Raw genomic sequence first — 18,677 nt, 5'->3', positions numbered from 1 at the left:
AAAGTGTGTTCCACTTCATGATTGTGTCCCATTTATTGTTAGTTCTTCACAAAAAATTAGTTTTATATAATGGTGTTCGAAGTCTGAAATGTGGCGAAAGGTCACAAGGTTCAAGGGAACCAAATAGTTTTGCAAGCCACTGTATACTAGATTTCATCTAATCTGTTTTGAAACACTCACAATTAAAGCAATTACACATGGTTTTATAATTTGCTTTGAAAATTAAATAGGTCGAGTGCCCAAGTTTTTTGGCACGAAATTCTATAAATGACTTGATAGATAAATAAATACAAGATTTTAAAAAATCATCAAGTATAGAAATATGTAGCTAGCTATTTGAATGTCCTCTTAAAGTATACTTTAATGCTTCATAAATTATATTCTATAATGAGGTAAGGGGCACACAAAGGGACACTGGGGATAAGACCAGCACCAAAACAAATTTTTAATTGGTAGAAATGTATTCATAATTTTATGTAAATGATCATAACTTTATTATTTTTAAAATATTTGAACTTTTATAACTCACTGATATTCGTTATTTTCATTCTTTACATCATTGTCACAATCGGCCAATCATGTTGCTGTCCTTTGAGCTTCTGTTTTTGTAAACAAGGAGATTTAATAAAAAGGAAAGGATCAGGGGAGGCCTTTTAGACCAGGTTAGAATTCATAATAGGATATTTACGCGCCTCTGCTGTTATCCTTGCATGTTCTATTGATATTGTCTCTTCCTATTTTGAGAGTCTACTGAACTTTAAACTAATTTTATATTTATACCGGATCTATATCCCCCGAGTGGGAGGTGGCTATAGTCAAGAACACATTCACATTTTTTACTCTTTCTGGGAGATTGAGACAGAGGATGGGATTCCCAGCCCCCTCGCTCAACCCAACATCTCCTTGGGAGTCATTAGGTGACCAAACCACCCAATTCCAACCCCTAATGCAGAGCGCCAATCAGGAAGGCAATGTTGTAGGTCTTAGGTATGAGCTGGCTGAGGCTCGAACCAGCAACCTCCCAGTCTCGGGCCGAGCGCCCTACCCCCATGGCCGCCAAGCTGGTTAACTAGTAAAACTATTATATTATATATTATATTATATTTTCTACATTTTTGCCTAGGAGGCCAGATTAAAGGGCCAGACTGGCCGTATGCGGACCACGGACTGTATGAACACCCCTGCCCTAAAGATGATTTTTGCTGAGCGCATTCACACCCATTGCATAAGGTTAACCATCGAGGTGTCCCTTTCGACTGTTTTAGTCATGTTGAACTGGAAAACCTTTCAGTTTTTCAAACCCGCGCCCACCATCATGCTCTTCTCCTTGCTCTGCTGGGACAACGTGTTCCCTGTCCTTCTCAAAACATACACATGGACACATTCCTGTTGGATTTACTATAGAACACGGTGTGATTGCAGCTAGGAAGCCAAACAAAAAAAAAATCGAAGTGAAACACAACTATTCTCAATGGGGTGATGGAGACACTAAATACCGATGGACAGAGAATTGGTGAACTATACGTTTTATGATGAAGAGGGCTCCATAATATGTGCGATAATTTAACACCCTCCCTGACTTAGCGGGGAAACTACAGAAAGTATTTAACACTAACAACATAATGTTCACCAGCACAATCTGACAAATGGCATCACAGTGTGGTACAGTGCCTTGCAAAAGAGTGTCTGCCAATGAAGTGCTGTTTGAAAGTGCAGTAAATGGTTTAAAATTTTTATATTTCAAGCTTTTTTTACAAGTATATTAATCTTTATTATCAACATAAATAAGTAATTATCGTGAGGGACAATTATTTTATTTAAATTTTGGTTAAAAACTTTTTTTAGTATATGGTGCTTTGTAGCACTCATTTTTTCACCTTATATGTGAATACACAGAAGCTCCCCTACTTACGACCATTCGACTTAACAAAAATGGTAGACACGAACATTTTTTGGGGGATGTCGAAAAATATCCGGACATTGGTGTAAGTTAGAGTTTGTATTGTGTGCATTTTTTTCCCAAGTACAGAAAATTGCTGTAGTGCTTCTTTCCGCCACTACCAGCGAGTGGCGCTGTGAGAGTTCACCCAGCATCCACCCCGAAGAAGAAGTCTACTTCCTCCTCCTAGTTTGTGTGTGAACATTCTTTACTGTATCCACAGCGCGCTAAGAACTTTTTTTTGTTTTTTATTTAATATCTTGTGTGTCCATCCAATATGATTGGTGTAAAGTGTAATAAGAAATGGAATAAGAAAGCTTGATGAGGTTGAGAAAATAGTTTGATTGTTTTGTTTTTCGACCACGGAGAAGGAACTCTTGAAGCTCGTCTTCCAAAAGTAAGTTAAACTCAACTTTCTTTATCTTTATAGAACATATTATTTTATGAAATGTTTATGTTTACAGGTTACTTATACAAGCCTTAAACATGCTTATATAATTCTGAAAACATACTAAATATAGCACTGAAGCAACTTAAGAACAAATTTAACTTACGAACGATCATCCAGAAATCTCATTCGTAAGTAGGGCAGTGTCTGTATACGTTACTTGAAGCCATTTTGGTTTTGCTGGTAATTTAGTTTTTTGGAAAAAAAAATAAATAAAAAAGAAATACTGTATATATTATAATCTGTACTTTAACCTGCAAAATCCTTTCACCTTTCATTTGATAAATTTGAGAAGTGGAATGTTTTCATGATTTGTGTCGCGGCTTGCACGCAATTAGGGTGGGATGCTTGGTCAGAACTGATGAGAACCACTGGTCTACATCATATAGTCTCAAATAGCAAGGCCCAGGTCAAAATTGTGCATATTCCCACAATGCAGTACCATAACCTCACGATTCTCATCCCAGACAGCGTGTTTTTCACACACAGACACACTCGGGAATGTACGCATTTGGGAGGGGAATGAAAAAAGTTACGGGACAGGCTGACATCGGCAGGCTTTTCCAAGGTCTCCGGGCATCGCTATCAGTCTTACATCTGCTGCTATCAGACACGCTGACACGCTCCGATGCAAAAATACTGCGTTTACTTTGACGCTTGAACTGGTTTTGATAAGGCACCAGACGTCAGTGAGGTTCTTGCAAAGATTCCAGTTGAAGGACCAGACGGTTTTATGCAATCGCATCCTTGAGCCGTCCCTTTCAAGTCGATTTTTAGATTTGCTATTAAAACTGTTAGTTTGAATACCCGGACCGAAAACATTACGTTTCAAAAGGGGAGTGTGTATGACCACTAGATGTCGCTGCATTGTGTAGCACAGGCATATAATCACCTTTCCATAAATTTCTGAGTATGTCAAAAATAGAAGCGATCCTCTCAGTAATTTTTATCTAAAGTTATGATTTTCTTTAAATGTGAACCAAATGCTCCCTTTAACTGCTAAAGACCAGTAAAGGATTCAAACTTAGCTTTAGTAGCCTAGTAGATTGATCTGATGTAGTCTAACCTTATTGCCCATTAACATCTAAAACTTGTTTTTTGTATTCATTTTGTATTCATTTCAAAATAATGCAAAATATACATTTTTTTCACAGCTCCCACTTGACTTTGTACAGCGCGGTGGTTTAGTTCAGCTGAAAAATTACATAAACTCAACTGTTAACATAAATCAGTTAACACATTTAATCCCAAACATCAAAATCATATTTTCCTATTTTTTGTGAATAAATGTTATGCTAATAAATATCCCTTGTCATCCATGATTATAAGATGTGGTGTTGGTTTCTTGTTTGGTTGGTTGTTTGATTGGGTTGGGTTGAATCCCTCAACCACTTAGGTTGTATGGACACCATTTCCAGGCAGTGTCTTGGGCAAGTACAGCCTGGTGGCTCTCATCACTCTCCCGGCCAACATGAATTTGACTAAATGATACAGCATAATACCAAAAAGGCTAAAGCAACATCGTGTAAAATTGGCTCTGGCCATGTGGCACTCCCAAGTGGTTCCCTAACACATTTAAAACAAACCACGGCACCCAACAACCTCACCCAAGGAGAATGCCAGGCAACACTGGGCCATTCTGCTTGTATACATCCATCCATCCCTTATCTACACCGTTTATCCTTAGTAGGGTCACGGGGGTACTGGAGCCCATCCCAGCTATCTTCGGGCAGTGGGCAGGGGACACCCTGAACTGGTTGCCAGCCAGTCGCAGGGCACACAGAGACAGACAATTCGCTCGCTCATTCACATCTAGGGACAATTTGGACCGCCATATTAACCTGACATGCATGTTTTTGGAATGTGGGAGGATATCGGAGTGCCGTGAGGAAACCCACGCAAGCACGGGAGAACATGCAAATTCCACACAGGAGATTCGATCTCATGTCCTCAGAACTGTGCCGCACACGCACTAACCAATGCGCCGCTGTACTGCCCTGCTTGTATACAGTAAATGCATTTTTAAACTACATGTAGGTAGAGAGATTTGCTTTCATTGTAGTTCACCGAGAAGGAGCTGACATAATTGTCCGTTGTCTTGCTGCTAAGGGTTAAAACAAACATGAGAAGAAAAATGGTGCTTTTGGTCACTTTGAGTCTGTATGGTTTGCAATCTTCCTTGTGTTTTGCAGCACTTGTTTTCGGTTGTATACAGCGACCTTCAAGTGGTCAACTATTACTTTTGTCCATTCAAGGGGGGGAAACATTTTTGTTTACCTCCATTAAAACACCACTACATGTAACCATCACAAGTTTATCTGGACAAAGATCACGCATGTGAATAGCAAATTGATAAACAAGGTCCCAAACTAATAGTCAGCCACACGGAAAAACAAAATTTGATATCATCAGAACCAAAGACTCTAGCAAAGTTTTTCAGGAAGTGGAAAGCAAAGTACCATGATGTGATGGCAAAATGTGTTGTTTGTTTACATTTAAGCTTCAGCTTCCAGTCAACAAGTGACGCCAGGCGCTCGGTAATTGCAAGTTTCTAATTTTGGGTCTCATGCCCGTCAGTGGAGACTCTTGTGTAACAACTGGACTGGTTTGGGAAGGGAACTCCTCTTGCAAAGATGAAATAAACTAAAATTAGATTGTGTTTTGAGTTATGGAGACATTTATTTATTGGAACATTGGGTTACCGTTAACTGAACTAACGATGCTTCTTGAATTTCACGTCAGCTTCTTCTGTAGAATTGAACCGTACACCCACCATATGAACCTATCAAATGATGGACAATATAATGGCAGCCAATCAGCATCTGCTTACGGGTGTGAGTACAATTGTTTTCTATCGCAACAGTACTGTATATTTTTGAAATTGGATGAGTTAGTTTTTGTAGTAGATCGTTTTTTATTTGGGGTAATTTAGGTTTCTACAGATTGTAATCATTATCATTTTAATAATCAGCATTAGTATATATCGGTATTGTTTTATATATTTTTTATAAATATACAGTACAGTATCATAAACCCTTCAATTTTCTTTTCTATATTGGTTATTTTTAGTTGGATTTTGATAAACATACATATAAATCAATGGTAAATGATTATGCATTCATTCATTTATTAATGAATTAATTCATTCATTAGTAAAAAATGTCATTCACTGATTCTTTCATTGATTGAATAATTGATTCGTTCACACCTCCGTTGATTCATTATTTGTTACATTCATTGATTTGTTAGTTTGTTCGTTCATTAGTTCATGCATTCATCCATCCACAAATACTAAAAAGCACAATGAAGAATACAAACTATGGGGACTCAATGTGACCAAAAGCACAATTTCTCTTCTCATTTTTTGCCCAGCCTTTGTGAGGTCAGACCCTTCGAGATAAGGCTCAGATTGCATATCACGCCAGTTCGCTATTTAGAATTTTATTGTGCACTGTTTGTAGTTTTATACTATTATGAACTGTTCACATCATTGTCACTATCGGCCAATCATGTTGCAGTTCTTTGATTACCACACCCTTAAGGGCAGATCTATTTTTTTAACCTAAGAGTTGTAAAAAAAAGAAATGGCTCAGAGGAGGAATTTTGGATCAGCTTGGAAATTTCTTATCTTGAGGATTTTTGTAGTCCTCTCCTGTTTCTCCTTGCAAGTTCAAACTTTGTTAATGTCTCCTCTCCTTTTTTTGAGTGACTGGTGGGTGGGTGGCTGTTCTCCCTTAACCACCATGGTCGTATAAGGCACCATTTCCTGTGGTTTGTCTTGGGCAAGTACAGCCCTGGTGGCACTCATTCTTCTAATTTTAAATTGTGTATTCCCTCTTATTTTCAAAATCAATACTACCCTTTTCTAACCAGTGAAGTATTTTTCCACTAGGAGGTGCTAAATAGCACTGCCCTTTCAATGAGATTGCACAGCAAAATTGCAAACTACAATAAGCCTCATCAGTTCACTGTTTCCACACAGCACAGCAGCAAATATCAGCAACACTGGAAATAGCTTCATTTCCAGTATAGCTGGAATAAAAATCCGAAATTAATTTAGCTGAATCTCCCTCATCGTGTTGACACAAACTGTTGTCATCACTTCCCTGACAAATTGAAACCTCACAGCTACCTTCTGGGCTTACATCTTCAAATAGCAATATGTAATACTTGACAGGTGCGGTTTGTTCGACATGCATTCCTACTTTGTTTTTGAAATAAGATATTTGAATAATTGAAGAAACATGACGCTCGTCATTTACGTGAATGATTACGCAGAAGTCTTGGTTTTAGCCAGCTCGGTCCAGTTGGGGGCAGAGCAAGCCAAGTGCGACTGGCAAGCTTTGAAGGCTTTTGCGTTCAAAAGAGGATCAGTATCAGAGGCTGTTTGAGATGTAATTCATATTAGCTCTCACATATAGTGTCATACTCTCACTACTATATTTTTTTATACACACTACTATAGTCTCTCATACGTACTACTATTCTCTCTTAGACTCTTTCACATATCACTAAACTGTCATACACGCATAGAAAGCTATACGCTTTCGTGCAAATATTACTATACTGTCATACACACACACTACCATGCTGTCACACATGTTCTACTATACTCTCTTATATATACTACTATATTCTCTCACACATACTACTGCACTGGAATAAACTCCAGTTTGACGTCAGACTGTAAAGCATATACACACAGATCAATGTACACTGCTATGCTAACCAACAGTATGCAGAGTAAAATAACACTGAGAGGTGAGGAGATCATTACACTAGGTATGAAAAACCTGTATTGTGAAAGCAATTTAAAGGGTGTGTGAGAAAGATTAGTAGTATAGTAGGCCTGCATAGTTTTGTGAGTACTTAATACTAGAAGATTTAAACTTAATTAACTGTCCCGTCTTCTGAGGAGCTTTGTTTGGGTTGCTGTATGCTCACACGAGGCTCACACGTGGGTATGTGGCTTGCAATTTCCAAACTTTGCCTCGGCTACTGCTGTTAAAACTTGCCTCTGATTGGCCGGCGCTGTGAAAACCTGAACTGTGACAATTCTGGTTGGCCAAATGCTCAAATAACAAAGGGGAACTATAAATCCATTAGTCCTGCAGTCCTAGTAGTGTGTGTGAGGGTATAATAGTGTGAGTGAGAGTCTACAGGGTCGGTGTGTGTATTGGGGGGGGAATAGTAATCTGAGTAAGAGAGTATAATGGTGTGTGAGAGTGTATTTTAGTATGTGTGTGAGAGTATAGTAGTATGAGTGTAAAAATATAGGGTATAAGAGTATAGAAGTGTGTATGAAAGAGTATAGTAGTGTTTGTGCTTGGGTATGACAGTGTCTGTACAAGAGTCTAGTTGTGCATGTGCGAGAGCATGTTCTTATAAGTGAAAGCAAGTATGATTTACATTTTAAACGGCCTCTCATAGTTCAGTTTAGAGAGAAATATGAAGAACAGCTGAGGCAAACCTGGAGTGACCACAGACAATATGACGACAAAGGTACGAGCTCATGTGGCTCTGCCTGTATGTCGTCCACTACATTGGAGCGATGTGAAATCATATTAAACCAATGAAAATCTTTTGGCACATTGTTTTTGCAGGTGGATTTTCCTGATTTAACCAAAACTGAAAATTTGTATAAATGTGTATGTACTATTCGACCACTAGATGCCATTTGTTTGTGTAGTGCCAGTGAAATCAAGTGCTATATTGCTAAAGGGAGAAAACAAACCATGGAGATTAAAAGTGACCAGACCGCACAATAGCCGGAAAAAAGTGTTCTAACACATTCCTAACACGCAAAAGGTGCCCGGTTCGAGACCAGGTGGGAACACATGTTGGCATTGAGAGGGATGGGCGCCACCAGGCTGTACTTGCCCAAGACACACTACAGGAAATGGTGCCCTTCCAACCTAAGTGCTTAAGGGATCCAACCAATGAACCAACCAACTACTGGTATTTTTTATATATATATATATATATATATATATATATATATATATATATATATATGTGTGTGTGTGTTTTTTTGGTCCAATATTGCTCTTTTAACATTTTGGGATGCCAATCATTGGTGTAATGCAACCAAACCAAAAATTTGTGCTACAAAGCACCAGGAAACATAAAAACTTTGGAGGGTCTAAGTGACCAAGCAGCACCATTTTTCTTCTCATTTCTTTGCCCTGCCTTGTGCAAGGTTTTTGGTATTTTTGAGTTCTCGTTTCAGTAAGATGACGAACAATCATCACAGCTCCCTCTAAGTGAGCCTCACGTTATACAAAATACAAATTTCTTCACCAACGACTGTTAAAAAAAGTGCACAATTGTATGCTAGCTCATGTATATTTGGTTATGATTCAATTCAATATTGTTTAATTTGATCACTAAAAAGCACTAAATGAAAGTCCCTTTAAAAAAAACATTTTAATATGCGATTAATTAAATATATAATGTTGTTTTTGTTTGTTTTTTCACAACTGTTGATTCATTTATTCCAGTATGCTGGGAGCACGGCAGAAAAAAAAACCTACAGCGAGTCATCAATACAGCCCCAAAAAAAATCATTGGGTGCCTTAAAACTTTGTCATTTTTTTAACAGTGGGAAGTATCTACTGTCTTCCAAATACACAACCAAAATGTGAGTAAAAGTGTGTTTAAATCCATAGCGCGGAGTTGAGCAGTCCCGCTGGCAAGGGAGTACTTGAGGGGAAGGACAGTCGTCTATTTTATGACTGTGCTGACGTCAATGGCATAATTCAAATAGTTGCAGAGTGCAGCCTTCCAGCTAACTGAGGCTTCTCTCTCTCTCTCTCTCTCTCTCTCTCTCTCTCTCTCTGTATGTGTATATCTCTCGCTCTCTCTCACTCCATCCATCTCTCTCACACTTTCTCTTTCTCTCTCATTCTCTCCCTGTTTTACTGCTATCTAGGGTGTAACTTGGTTGATTTATTGAGGCTGCGAATTGATTAATTGATTTTCAAATATTTATTATTTTTTGAGAGCTGAGAAATTCGAGATATATGCTTGATCCTGGAACAAATTAATCTTGTATGTAGAGGGGGCCACTTAATATACTTTAAAAATGGGTATTCATGCTCTATTTATCAACTTTAAAAAAATTGCTGCTACATCACAGGTGCCAAATACGTCAATCGCGATCTACCAGTTGATCCCAACGACAGAGTGGGTAGATTGTGAGGCAATGAAGAGCTCTCTGTTTGTTTGATGGCGATAAGGGTTTATTAAGTGATCATCATGCGGTCAAGACAAGATGTATTGTTCCTTGAGAACAATATGGCTGGCGCCAAAAAAATGTGGGAGCAATTTGAGAGCAGCAATAGCCCCGTCCATTTCAGGGCACCCTCTCGGGCTGAGAAAACACACAAAATAAACGATAGCATATAGTCTCCTCACAGTAAAATATGTCATTTGATTAACATATGGGCAGCCAGTCTGACATCCAGCCATTTGTGACACATGGGTCACCATGCAGGGCAGCACGGCGGCTGGGTGGTTCAGAGTTGAAGTCCAGCTACCACAGCCTCCCCTTGCGGAGTTTGCATGTTTTCCCCATGCCTGCGTGGGTTTCTTGCCGGCACTATGGTTTCCTCCAACATTCCAAAAACATGCATGTCAGGTTAATTGACCAGTCTAAATTGTCCCTAGGAGTGAATGAGCGGGAGAGTTGTCTGTCTCTCTGTTCCCTGTAACTGGCTGGTAACCAGTTCAGGGTGTCCCCAGTCGACTGCCCAAAGATAGCTGGTATGGGCTCCAGCACCCCCGCGACCCTACTGAGGATCACATCATGGCGGCGCCCCTGTTCGGCTGCGGCTGCATCGGCTCGCAACAGTTTTTTACACGTTGGCCATAAGACCCAGTGTTCGACTGAGTTTTGACGGCGCACAAAGTCGGCTCGAACTGCAGATTAAGATACGATCGCAGTTTTATTTTTGCTGGATATGCGATCATCCAGACATCAAGCGCTCGGTGCTACGACCACTCGGGAGTGTTTATTAGCCACGGACTGCTATGTCAACAAGACCCAGCGGCCTACAAAGCAGCGAAGCAGAGTGGCAAGACAGGGCGTGACCGCCGGACGAGGAAGCGAGGTTGTCGGGCCGTGCTAACAGCTAGGCTAAAGGCTAAACGCCTCTCCCATCCATTCTCCAACGTTCGCTCTCTGGACAATAAACTGGACCATTTAACAACTGGAAGTGGCATCGAACCGCGAGATGACGAACTGCTGCGCTAAAATTCTGACGAAGACATGGTTAATCTTATCTATCCCGGCTGACGTTCAAAGTAACTGTGCGGGTCAGATGTATCGACATTTCGTTCTGTATACACGTGTATACGAATGACAATAAAGTAAATCTGAAATCTGAAAAAAAAAATCTGATAAGCGGTGCAGATAATTGATGGATGGATGGGTGACCATGCGTTCGTACACAACGTTTGAGTGCCTGAACAGTCTATGCAATGGAGTTTCTGAATTAGCCTCCAATTTATTGTTTCTAAATTCAAGAAAGGATACAAAAAAATGAGTGGGAGAGACGGATCAAGTAAGAAGCCAAAAACCTACCATTTCAAAACGGAGTAGGAAGAGGACTTTTTTCTCACAATGTCATATTAAAAATATGTTTGCCTAATCTGCCAGTCTAGCATTGCTAATATGAAAAAGGGACATGTAGAGCGGTATTTTTTGACTAGTCATAAAAATGTCGACACCAAATTTCCTTTAAAAAGAAAGCAAAGTGAGAGAAAGATGAAGAAACTCAGTTATCGGGACACCAGTCATTTTTCTCAAAGCCGACCACAAAAGCAAAGGTAAGCCACCGAAGCATCATTCTAGGTGAGTCATGTTATTGTTAAGCACAAGAATTCCTTCCAAGATGCGGAGATAGCTGAATCAGCCGACTCCTTTTTCAAAGACTTTCAAAACAAACCAGAGATATTGGCTTCAATCAACAGTCTTCAGCTGTGCAGAAGTACGGTTACGCGGCGCTGTGAACTCATTGCTGATGATTTGACCCAGCATCTTCGGAACAATATTGCGGACTGAGTGTTTCCCGCTGCAACTTGACAAGTCCAAATACGTGAGTGGCACAGCCCAGATATGACCGCGAAGGAAGAACTCTTAACAGTACTGCCCATAACCGAACTCAAGCGAGGAGAGGACATTTTTCAGTATTTCAAAAACTTTATTGAGAAAACCCAGAACCCCATATAAAAATTGGTGTGACTGAGCACCCGTGATGATTGGCTGCTCGAAATTATTTATTGCCAGGTGCAGGGAGAACAATGCTTTTCCGGACTTCCTTAATTATCACCATCAAGCGCTATGCACAGACATACTTAAACAAACTGTCTCACGTCTCTGCCTATGGGGTCCAGCCATTTAGAAAATAACATATCTCAAAAGGCTACATTTTATATATATACCTATATATGTATATATGTTTGGCATTTTTATTGAAGGAAGATCTTCTGGTTGTAAAAAATGTTCAGTACATTTTTACCAATGACAAGTAAGACAATTCTAAATCCAATTTAAAATCAAAATTAAATCAAAGTGACAGTTATAACTTGATTTTATTGTTTGTTTGGTTGTTATCAAACTTCAGCTGCATGGACGTCAAAAAGTCCAACTTTAAAAGTGACTGCACATCCATCTTCAACCGGTCTATCGTTTTCCCATCTCGGTCTCCAAAACAAATCCCAACAAATCTCATCTGACAGCCGGTTGGTATGGACTTAGTCGCAAGTCGGTAAACTGTTACGCATTTTACACACAAGCGCATAGTGCTGCCCTCGTGATCGAGAAGCTCCGGTAAGGAGTAAGTGGTGAGGTCACTTTGCTGCCAAGACTGAGAACATATCAACAACTTCTCAGATGTGTCTGGAGCCAAAGAGCAGGCGGTTTAAAGGAGGGACGAGATATTCCTCACATCCCCTCGGAGAACAAACACAAAACTAGCCACATCTGTCACTCGCGCGCACACAAACGCGCAAATACACAAATGAGAAGCACTGAGTTATTTACAGTACATACACAAGAAGACTCACAACTTCATCCAGGGATGCAAGGCACCGTTTGGGCCAAGGAGGCCTCTGTAAACACAACGAGAGAGACGTGCGTTTCTCAAAGCAGGCCGGGTCTCTGTATACACAATACTTTTCATGGTATCATGTTTGTGTTACCTGCGAGGGCTAACCAAAGCGCTGGGAGACTTAGTGGAGTTTGATGACTTGAATATTTGCTGTTTCTCGATTTTTTGCAGATTTGAAAATTCTGCCCCGGTGGCTATGGGTGGTCGAATCAATCCAAATATCGATATGAACAATACTGTGAATGTATTTGGATCAGATTGATACTATTGTCTTAGGGGGATAATATCTCTACAATATTGTTGTTATTGGGTTTTAAGACTATACATTGATTATAACTAGCAAATTGGATCCAAATGTGTTTGTACTGACTTCATTTTCAAAATATTGTGCAACCGAGGATATTTTAGTTAACTCATTACCATTATTATACAGTATTCGAATTTGGGTTACATTACTGCTTTTTTTTTTTTTTTTTTGACTCTCTTGACCTTTATTCTGTAACAGTTGTTGTAGAAGTCTTTTGTTTTTTATACAGTTACATTGTAATGTTTACAAATTTTGCACTTTTTGACTATTTTCAAAATTTTGTGTGATGGAAGGAATAGTTTACTTTTTATATTTGTATTTTCATTACATTTTTCCTTTTTTTTTGCTTTGACTTGTAAATAAAAATATTTATAGTTTTAATACCTTTATACTTTGCATTGTTGTTCAATAAATAATGGTGGATTTCTAGTGCCTAAAATCTTCTGGACAGCTAGACAGCCTGAACATTGAGCACAGAACAAGCTGATTTCAATCATGGACAATTCTCCACATTCACTACACAGCATCATCTCCAGACAGAAGAGCAGCTTCAGTGACAGACCGGTGTCTCTGTCTTGTTCCACGAACAGACAGGAGAGATCATTTCTCCCTAAGGCCATGAGGCTTTTTAACTCCAACCAAGGGAGTAAAAGCCCACACTAAACCCCTAACTCACATTGACATATTTGCTTTATTTTTATTACAGAGTCCATTTTATGGAACATTATCTAATGCTTTTTATTGTACATGGAATATTGGGTATTTTTGTATTCTATATCTCTTATTTTATTTTGGCTATGCTAACCAACAGTATGCAAAGTAAAATAACACTGAGAGGTGAGGAGATCATTACACTAGGTATGAAAAACCTGTATTGTAAAAGCAATTTAAAGGGTGTGTGAGAAAGATTAGTAGTATAGTAGGTTGGCAAACAATAGACATCTTGACAAAGATTTGCAGAAAGATCTGGCAAACATGACAGTGGCCATCTGCATGGACAAAATCGCAGGTAATTATGCTACCAAACAAAAAGAAACCTTCAGCTGTGCTCCAACTATGGAAACATCAGCTATGCAAGTAAAGTTATGCTAAAGGTCCTGATGAACAGAGTGAAACCACAAGCTGAAAACATCCTAGCCAAAGAACAGGACGTCTGGATCTGAAGCATGTCAACGTCTGCATCGACCAGCCGGCAGAGAGGGCAAGCTGCGTTATTGTTGTCATGGACTTTTTGGACAATTCTACTGGCTCGTGGTGTTGTTGCTTTCATGCGTTTTCTGGACAAATTTTTGCACATTACCTATGTTTTTTTTTAATTGATGTTCACTATGTTTTGTGTATTGTTACTCAATGCTATATATGTTGCATCCTGGTCATCACAGAAAGGGGATTGCCACGTGTGAGGCCCCTTCTAAAGGTTTCATATTTTACTTATGCTAAGGTTTTTGAGTTTTTCCTTGCCTGCATGTTGGTGTTAGATCATAGCATGGTGTAATTGTAACATGTGCAGCCATTTGATACATTTCGTGATTAAGGGCTATACGAATAAATGTCTCATCTCATCTCATTAGCTGCACCGCTTATCCTCAGTAGGGTCGCAGGGGTGCTGGAGCCCATCCCAGCAGTCATCGGGCAGTGGGCAGGGGACACCCTGAACTGGTTGCCAGCCAATCGCAGGGCACACAGGGACAGACAGCTCACTCGCTCATTCGCACCTAGGGACAATTTGGCTAGGCCAATCCACCTGAAATGCATGTCTTTGGAATGTGGGAGGAAACCGGAGTGCCCGGAGGAAACCCACGCAACCACGGGGAGAACATACAAACTCCGCACAGGTAGTCGGGTAGCTGGATTTGAACCCACGCAGGAGGTTCCCAAGACCTTAGAACTGTGCCGCACACGCGTTAACCACTGCGCCGCCGTGCTGCTCTTGTTTCCGGGAGCGAAGGAGCACCAGAGATCAGATTTTTATTTGCGGATCATATGTGAGAGGGTTTAACAACAGCAGAGAAACCTTTATCACATTTCTCTTGATTTCAAGAAGGCTTTTGACAGAGTGGTCTTTATGGGCCACCAGGCAGACGTACAACATGGGCCAGAAACTAGTTCAAACTATTGAAGAACTGTATGCCAATACCAACAGTATGGTACTGATCAATGGTACCACTGAAGCGTGGTTCAAAACCACAGTCAGTGTGAGACAAGGATGCATTCTCTCTCTAACTTTATTCAGAATGTTCCTGGAGAGGATCTTGTCAGACGCCCTCGGGCAACATGAAGGTACAGTCATGATATCAATGAAAAAAAATCTGAAAATCTCAATGAAATTGATGCCGTAGTAAGTGATCAGATGATTTTTGTTAAAAGGACAATGTGTAATATTTATTGCTTCCTAGTAGTTCAGAAAACTTTCCTTCAGTGAAAAAAAACAACAAAAAACACTGATTTGAATCGACAGCAAAAATATTTATAATAATTATTTTACATAATGGAATCCCTACCTAAGGTTGCCGCCATGTTTGTCTAGCAACTTGCTTCTACGCTGTGCTCTGCGGCACTGGTTTTTGTTGTCGGAACCAGAACAGACAGTAGACCCAAATGTGTAACGTTTCAGACCAAGCTGTATTGAGGAAGCGGAAAAGCCAGCAAGGGAAAACAAACACCAGCGATCTAGTGATCGCTGAGCAGGAGAAGCAGGAAGCCCACGTGATGGGGGCGTTGTTGGAGGACGGAAACAAGTAGGGCAGCCGGGATGGGAGATCGGAGCGTGGTCAGCGGTCGTAAACAAGTCAGGCAGCCGGGGTGGGAGATCGGAGCGAGGTCGGAGGAAGGAATCAAGTCAGGTAGACAGAGATGATCGGGAAGCCAGGAGCAGACAAGCAGACGGGAGCCAAAGTCAAAAAGTGCATGCCATGCAACTGGGGAAGTTTGCTGACAGACTGACAAGGAGTGAATGAGAGTACTGAGTTTAATAGGAGGGAACCCCATCAGGAAACGAGCAGCAGTTGGAGCCAAACGAGCAGGCACAGTTGAGGGCAAAGGCCAAATCATGACATTCGTTAGTATTACACAATACATTGCGATCTAGTGGTCAAATATTACACACTAGTGTTTTAAAGTGATGTGTATCATTAACCTTGTACTATTTTCATGATTCTAATAACTATAAATAATAAAGTATTATTAACTGTATTCAGGTCTTTCACACATACAATAAAAATAGGTCATTTATTTGAAAGGCAAATTTCAAGTAGACATCAACATTTTTTTCTTGTAACAGAATGGGGAAAAACAATAGCAAATTGTTAAGGTAATTGCAAACTATTTGCATTTGGAATTATATTTCATTTCTATTATTTATACTTGCTCTGTTCAGCTGCTTTGTCAGGCACACTGGGGAATAAAGTATACCGTTTCATGCCATGAATTGTTCTGTTCTTAGCATCACGAGAATAATTTTTTTTCGGATCTCAAATTTCTTTTTTCAGTAGGATGTGGAAAAACAACAACTTGAACAATCAAGTCAATACTACCCCTGAAATTAGATATTTTAGATTCAATATAAAATATTGTTTGGGGATATCCCCATGTTATCTGAATGAAAGATATATAAAAACAATTGTGACTTCTTTCAGTTTTCCAGTTTTCCTACAGGCTTTGTGGCCTGGCACATTTTGGCAAATTCTAGTCTTGACATTCCAGTTTAACAAGTCAGGTGCTTTTCAGGTGCCTTTGTTTTAAGAATCTAGCTGACGTTTATCCTTGATATTTTTTATTGGAGAACACAGCAAACGAGCCGAGTGTATAATGATGCGGATTAACACGTGTAAAAACAATTAAGGTTTTTCTGGTATTATACAAAATCATGCATAGACTTGCTCCTTCATATATTTCCGATTTAATTCCCCCCTAAGTTCTGGTCCGGAGCCTTCTCTCTGAAAATGCTGGTCTACTCGTGATCCCAAGAGCCAAGAAGAAATCCGCGGGTTCGAGAGTGTTCTCTATTCGGGCCCTGGTGCTGCGGAATGCTCTTTCCCCTGAGATTTGATCTGCAACCTCAGTGGAACTGTTTCAATCCAGGGTTAAAACACACTTATATTCTTGATAATTCCTGTGTATTGTTTGTTTATACTCTTGCAACATCTGTTGCAGCCTTGTCATCCTGGAAGGGGGATTACCTCATGTGCGGTCCCTTCTCAAGGTTTTCCTCATGTTGAGGTTTTCAGTTTTTCCTTGCCCTCATGTAGGTTTTAGATCAGGGGATGGTGTAATAATTGCCTGTAGTTTGCAATAGTCTGTGGTCTGTGCAGCCCTTTGAGACTCCTTGTGATTAAGGGATCACAAATAAACATGACTTGACTTGACTACTCAGGAATTCCATTGGAATAAACCAGATTGTAAACGTAGTATGAATTTAAAGAGGGCAAGGGTAGATTAATTCTATACACCCACTTTATTAACACTCTAATTTGAGCAAGGCTAAACACATATACATTGACTTTTACATTGTGGAATCATGCTTACGACACAGGTGGCAAAGATGAATGCATGCTTGGTCAAACTATAAAATGTTTTACTATGGCACGAAATTTGCATACTTTGACTTTTTCTAAAACAGTACCAAAGTACAACGTCCAAGTTCACCGCACTCTGAATTTCACTGGATATCTGGGGGAGGGGAATTGGGCCTAGACAAAAACTTCAAGGTCAAACAATCAGTGTGTGCAACCTCACACCAGACCAGCCTGTTCTTCAGTCCTTCACACATACAGGCAACAAACAAGAGCTGCTTGTGCCGCTCGTTGCTATCAATGCACAGGAAAACGAGTCAATGTTTCCTTATCAGCCTGTTTCTGAGAATATATCTCTGATCTAGCCGTTATCCAAATTGTGATGTCACATTGAGTAGAGTGAAACATCCAGGAGTGAAAGTGCTTTTAATTTCTTAAGGGGCGATGGCCTTTTTTCAGAGCTGTTGGCGCCTTGTCCAGGAAACGTAATGATAAATACTAATAAGATAAGGATTAAACAACATTCAGTATTTTACAGTTTGAGCTTCTTCCTGGATGCGCTGCTTCCAGATGTGTTGTTGTATTGTTGTATTTATTTATTCAGCCAGTATAAACCATAAACGTGATATACACAAGAAATCATTTGACACGCGAACACTCATTCGTGTGCTCCTATATTGAAGCATTTAACCAATCACATTTAGCAATTCATTGTTGCTAGGTTCGGAAATCTACCCGAAGGCTTTTACAGAAAGTCCTGAAGGCAAGTGTACGGTTACATCAGCCTTTTAGAAAGCTATTATTTTAGCTAATACGACTCAGAGTTGGTGTCTGAACAGTCTTTTGGAAATGTCTGTGTCTGTAAATCTGTAAGGTTCCAGCACACCAGAGGGAGCCATGGAACTGATGGCACACCTCCTACTGTAGTATAAAAGGGCAATATTGACGGACACTTGTTGTCGGATCGTTGAATTTCAAGCCCACCTGGACTGCGCTCAGGAAAGCCTTCAACGCCTCGCTGCTTGTCAGAAAGATTTTGTAATTATTCCAGCCTTGCAGTTTTATGGATTGTATTTTTGTTAACTGTCTTCCCTTCCTCTATGAAACTCCTTTGTTACTTGCTTGTCCCCATTCATGATTGTAGAATCTGACACCCATTTCTGCATTTGGATCCTCTCCACGTGACATATCAACGTTACTGGTATCACAAATTAAGATTGGCTAGGAGGCAATAATCCATTAAAGCGATCGCGTTATCAGCGGTTAAAGAAACGGAGCAGCAAATAGATAAATATGGTCGTGTTGAAAAAATAGCGAAAGGTCGGACAACACTGAAATGAGCAAGCCTTTTGCAAGTGGG

At 39.9% G+C, this 18,677-nt stretch overlaps 1 protein-coding gene across 3 annotated transcripts in view; it reads right to left on the bottom strand.

Annotated features, from left to right (window-relative positions):
- pde4ba (phosphodiesterase 4B, cAMP-specific a) overlaps positions 1 to 18,677 on the bottom strand; it is a 201,962-nt gene that overhangs the window by 34,505 nt on the left and 148,780 nt on the right. The window lies entirely within an intron of this gene.

Source organism: Urocampus carinirostris, chromosome 12 (assembly GCF_059441175.1).
Source record: "Urocampus carinirostris isolate Australia breed hairy pipefish chromosome 12, RoL_Ucar_1.0, whole genome shotgun sequence".
Classification (NCBI taxonomy): domain Eukaryota; kingdom Metazoa; phylum Chordata; class Actinopteri; order Syngnathiformes; family Syngnathidae; genus Urocampus; species Urocampus carinirostris.
The sequence above is the reverse complement of the archived record's forward strand: the minus strand, read 5'-3'. Positions and strand labels throughout refer to the sequence as shown.